The sequence below is a fragment of the Balaenoptera borealis genome, assembly GCF_965194805.1.
Source record: "Balaenoptera borealis genome assembly, chromosome: 8".
Classification (NCBI taxonomy): domain Eukaryota; kingdom Metazoa; phylum Chordata; class Mammalia; order Artiodactyla; family Balaenopteridae; genus Balaenoptera; species Balaenoptera borealis.
Genome location: NC_138865.1, coordinates 119237455 through 119243118, shown reverse-complemented (window position 1 = coordinate 119243118; position 5664 = coordinate 119237455). Strand labels below are relative to the sequence as shown.

Sequence of the window (5664 nt, the reverse complement as noted above, 5' to 3'; positions counted from 1 at the left end):
GTTTTCATACTTTAAAAAAGGCATTTAAGTGTCAAGTGAGAGGGCTTTGAATAAATTACGGTGCATGCATTCACTAGAACACTGCACAAATAGCAACTTAACACAATGTGGTAGAAACGCATCTCTTGACATAGATGTGTGTTCACGATAAACTGTTGAGTGAAATTAACAGGTAACAAACAGCAAATGTGGATACTGTAAAATGATATGCCTCACGTACAGTGGGAGAGCGGTCGCTGAATTATACACAGGGGCTACTTCCAGATAAGGGGTTTGGGAGGATTTTTTCCCCTCCTTCTTTCAATTCTCAGGATCGTCTAGCTTTTCCATTTTGACCTGCGTTACTGGTGCAATAAACTGGTACGGGTTCTTTTTTGGAGATGGCCAGAGGGAGGGCAAGTCAAGGCAAGTAAAGAGAAGGATGGTCTGGTCTGAGCAAATGGAGAGTCTTTTGGGGGAGCAGAGCAGAGCGGCCTCCCCAGCAGAGAGGGCTCTTGGAGCTGAGGACCTGGGCACCTGGGCGAGACCTGCCTCTCTGGGCCTCCGTCGGGTCTAAGATATATGATAAACCCCACCTGGAATCCTGGCTCCCATGCTGAGCCCCAGAGGCCCCGAGGAAGCCACTGAAGGAAGACAGCTGTGGGTGCAGGAAGCCAGCTCCACGTCCTCGCGTCCCAGGGACCAGGCCTGGATGACGAGCTCGGGCGCCGGGCCAGCAGGTCGGCACTTTGCCTGCTCCCTTTCCCTGTGCATCATTTCCTGTTCATCAGCATCACTCGACCCAGGAGATGCCAGCCTGGGGCCCCGCCAGCTGCTGGGAGGAACTGCTCCCTGTTCCGCGCACGCTCGGCTGGGTTTGGGTAGCCTGGGCCTGAGCGGGGTTGACAACGCTGTCTGCTCTGTCCCGAGGAGAGGAGCGCTGGGAGCGGGCACAGCAACACCCAGCGCCCGCCTGACGTGGGGCAGGGCCCCCCCAGCGCAGCCCCGGGCCCACCGCCCCTCCACGGCCCTGCCCAGGTGCAGGAGGCTGTGAGACAGGACCACCCCGGACACCAGCCTCGGGTGATAAGGCTAGAGGTTCCATCGGGACAGTGGCAGGGCTGTTGCAGAGGGACAGCACCATCCGATCAGGCCCATGGCGTTAAGTGAGCACGTACTAACTGCTCTAATGGGCTGTTTCGCTTACCCCTCACACCAGCCGGGTACCCACCCTTACAGATGAGGGACCAAGGCTCAGGAAGGTCGTTGCCCAACTAGATTACTAGTTGGGCCCAGACTTAAGTCTCCCTGAGTGGGGAAGCTGTGCCCCAGGCTCGCTGCAGAGGGTCTGGGTTGCCAGGGTCGGGCGGCCCACCAAGCACCCGCAGGCCTCCAGACTGGGCCGGGGGCCTGGCAGCTCCATCCCCGTGGGGAGGCAGGGAAGAGGCTCCATCTGGAAGACCGACAGAGCAGGCGGGCAGGGTCCCGGTGGTCATGGCCTAGGGCAGCCTGGGGTCTCCAGAAGCTCCTGCATGACAGGCAGGGCCAGGAACCCGGGCTGGGCCTGTGCCCTTGGGGAGGAGAGGAAAAGTAGAGCCTGCCCACCCGGGGAGGGCCTGTCCCAGCTGTGCTTCCCAGGAAACAGGCTGCAGGAGCGTGGGCCCTGGAGGCCCCCCTGTAAGGAGCTGAGGACAGCAGGCGGGCAGAGAACAAGGCGGGCCTGCAGTGAAGGTGCAGCAGCCGAGACCCCGCGGGTCACACGGGGTGGGGGTGGGGTGGGGGGGGTGGTCTCGGGGGCTAGGCCACCACCTCAGAGTTGCCTGAACTGAGGTGAGGGGGACAGGCCTCCACACGCCCTGCATCAGGTCATCACTGGCACAGGCCCCCAAGGGGGCGGCAACCTCAGACCAGGAGGGTCCAGGTGGCCAAGGGCGGAAGGTGGCGGCTGTGAGCACGTACTGACGGCAGCTGGGACCGGAAGAGGGAAGCTGGGGGGATGCAGAGCACAGTCGGGGCAGAGGCAGCCCCCAGAGAGGGCTGGGGTCAAGGCGAGGCCCCCAGGGCCCCTGTCTGCCACAGGGCCAGAGACGAGCCCTCCTGGTTCCCTGAGTCTGGGTCCTCCCTGCTGGCCGCCCTCCTGGCTTGTGGCTGCCGTGCCCACAGGTCCTAGTGGGCTTTAGTGACTCACTTCTCTGTCTTCCTTTCCAATCGCGGATGTCAAACCTCAGGGCACTGCCTGGGTCCCTTTCCAGAGGGAGCTGAGGCGGGGCAGCGGGTGATGGGGGAGGGCCTGGATCCCCTTCCTTCCCCTGTCCTCCGGCAGGACCCTCCGTTCATCCAGCCCCCTACCGCCTCCCCCTAATCACAGCCCGGCCAGGCACCCACGGCCGTGCTCACCTGGTTGAAGGTGGCACGGCCCTCGACACAGCCCCTCACGGGGCAAGAACGCTACGTTCATAAAAGCACTGTTTTTTCTCTCTATGAAGATATCGGAACTCACTGGGGGGGAATCCAAGCCACCCAGCTGAGCAGAAACGAAAAGTCTCTCCAGACCCCTACCCAGCTCGAACCTTCTGCAGCTTCGGTGCCACTCCCTCCCTGGGCCCCCTTGCAGGTTTGCAGACGTTGAGGCGTAGACCCGCATCCGTGCTCCCACTCTGGGTGTTTCATTCGACAGTGTGATGTCCATCAGGTCCAGATACAGATGTGCATTCAGCCTTTCCAGTTATTCGCGTCAAACCTCAGGGCGCTGCCTGGGTGCCGAGGCCTCTGGGCGTGGGGCGGTCCCCCGTCCCCTGACAGTTCAGGAGGATCGGAGAGGTGGGCGCCGGGATAGAACCTACAGGACCCCCAAGCAAGTGCAGAGAGCCCACCAGGCCTTGGTGTCCTGGCCTGGGAAGCAGGGTCTGTTGACCGCACAGCTGTGACCACATCTGGTAAGTGGGAAAGCTCTCAGGAATGTTCAGATGGCAGCAGGGAAATTGGAGCCGAGGAAGCAGAGACAGCCCAGCGGTAGTAACTTCTTGCTCAATCGATAGCTATTTCCCTGCTCCAAATTACATTCTTTTCCCCCTGAAACCATCAGCGGCAGCGACTGCCAATCAACTATGACACGTGAAAGAAATGCTTTTGGAATTTCCAGGCCTGAGAGTGTTCTCCTGGCCCAGTGTTTGCTCAGCCATCCCTGGCAATGCCACGGAGAGGACACCACGTAAAAAGAGCTAATGGACCAGGCTGAGCGGCTTGGCTCCGGCCACGGGGCAGCCAGGACCTGCGCGAGGCTCAGGGTCCCCAGAGCAGCCTGCTGGGGCCTCCACACAACGGCGGAGTGGACGCCAGACTCTGGCATCGACCCTGTCCCTCCCTTCCAGGCCCGACTTTTTTTGTCTGTTTTGTTTTTGTTTTCGTTTTCTGTTTTGTTTTGCTAATTGCTTTATAACCACAACAAACTAGTACAGAGAATGCCCTGTACAAAACAACACAATAAAGATCGAGGTGTTCCCTTAGGCAAGGCTGAAGATTTCAGTCTCTGGTGTTTGGAATCTAGGCTGCAGTCCTTGTTTTTGGATAGATCACTGGGTGTGTGGTACCGTCCGTGCTTTTAACCAGATTTCAACAGCAGAATGGCCACTTGGCTCAGGTAGAAGTAGATGAAGTGTTTGGTTTCATGTGTCACATAACTACCAAAGTTCCTCCCCACGATGCAGTGCCAGGTGGGGTTGTACTTCTTGTCAAACTCCTTCTTGATATGGGCAGCAACGTCCTTCCCTATAGCATATTTCTCCAGTTCCTGAGTACTCCACACTCCCCCGAGTCCTGTTGCATCTCCTCTGACATATTGGCATTTTTCATCACTGCCTTTTGGTCACACGTGGTTACCAAGGAGCACGGGCTGGCCGACTGCAGCGGTCTCCTGGGGGAGGGTCTGGCGAGGCTCAGACCCGTCGACAGGAGCGGTCCCTACCGAAGCCGTGGCGCATCGATGGAGTCCCACGCCAGCAGCCGCCGCCTAGCCATGGGCCCGACTGTTGATTGCCCCGACTGTTGATTGCCCCGACTGTGTGCCAGGCCGAGCATGGGGTACGAGCCCACAGAAATGACAGAGACGAGTGTCCTGCCCTCTGGAAGCAGGCAGGATGGGAGGCCACGCAGGAGCAACTCCTGGAGGGGCTAAAATAACCAAGTTGGGGCCGTGTGCTCACAGCAAGAGGGCGTCCATCTCCCCAGCAGGGCCCCGGGGACCCTAAGCCTCCCAGCATGGATAAGAGAGCCTCCGGCAGGCTTTTCCTGGGATGGGAACACGTCTCACCTGTTCCCAAATGTAGTGGATTGAATGGGGGTTCTCAAAAGGTATGTCCATGTCCTTACCCCCAGAACCTGTGAACGTGACCTTGTTTGGGGAAAAGGTCTTTGCAGATGTAATTAAGTTAACAATCTTGAGATGAGAAGATCATCCTAGATTAACCGGGTAGGTCTTAAATCCGATGGCAAGTGATCTTATAAGAGACACGGAGACAGAGAAGCCACATGAAGTTGGAACAGAGACTGGAGGGGTGCGACCACAAGCCAGGGACACCTGGGCCACCGCAAGCTGGAAGAGGCAGGAAGGACCCTCCCCCAAAGCCTCTGGAGGGAGTGCAGCCCTGCCGACACCTTGATTTTGGACTTCTGTCCTCCAGAACTGGGAGACGATAAACTCCTGTTGCTTTCAGCCCCCCAGTTTTGGGTCCTTTGTTTGGGCAGCCCCAGGACACGCATAAGCACGGAAAACATTGAGCCCAGCAGCAAAGCGTGTGGTTCAGGTGGGAGTCTTGGCTACTAGCTGTGTCCTTGGGCAGGTTACTTAACCTCTCTGAGCCTCAGTCTCTATATCTTAAAATGGGAATAGCACTAGAACCTTCCAGAAGGTTGGGAGTGATTACATGAAATGACGTCTGGCACATGAAGAGCCATGCGAAGGGGTCACCTCTCCTAGGCCCCCTCCCTGAGGTCCCATCCTTGCCCTATCATGTCACCACTACCTAACTTCACCAAGGCCCCCAGGGACTCACATAGGTGAGTTTGGGAGATCTTAGGAGCAAGCATGCTTCCTACCCTACCCATATCAGTAGGAAACGAGAGCCCCTCCTGTTCCTCGACCTCACATCTCCAAGCCATCCTTCACAGTGCCCGTAGCAAAAATGGCAGTGATGGGGCTTCCCTGGTGGCGCAGTGGTTGAGAGTCTGCCTGCCAATGCAGGGGACACGGGTTCGAGCCCTGGTCTGGGAAGATTCCACATGCCGCGGAGCAACTGAGCCCATGAGCCACAATTACTGAGCCTGCGCGTCTGGAGCCTGTGCTCCACAACAAGAGAGGTCGCGATAGTGAGAGGCCCGCGCACTGCGATGAAGAGTGGCCCCCGCTTGCCGCAACTAGAGAAAGCCCTCGCACAGAAACAAAGACCCAACACAGCCATAAATAAATAAATAAATTTAAAAAAAAAAAAAAAGGGCACAAGGGAAAAAAAAAATGGCAGTGATGATAATAGTTGCAGTAGTAGAAAAACACTTAGACATTCTTCCAAGAACATCATGCTCACAAAGGCACCAGCACCTCATAATAGACATATAAGGTCAGCACTATAGTTATTTTGCGTTTACAGGTGAGGAAACTGAAGCACAGAGAAGCTTGTAACTTGCTCAAAG

At 57.1% G+C, this 5664-nt stretch overlaps 1 pseudogene across 1 annotated transcript; it reads right to left on the bottom strand.

Annotated features, from left to right (window-relative positions):
* Nucleotides 1-2768: 2768 nt before the first annotated feature.
* LOC309633304 (dynein light chain 1, cytoplasmic pseudogene) lies at nucleotides 2769-3917 on the bottom strand (annotated as a pseudogene). Its single transcript has one exon. The product of its transcript is annotated as a dynein light chain 1, cytoplasmic pseudogene (transcript).
* Nucleotides 3918-5664: the final 1747 nt, after the last annotated feature.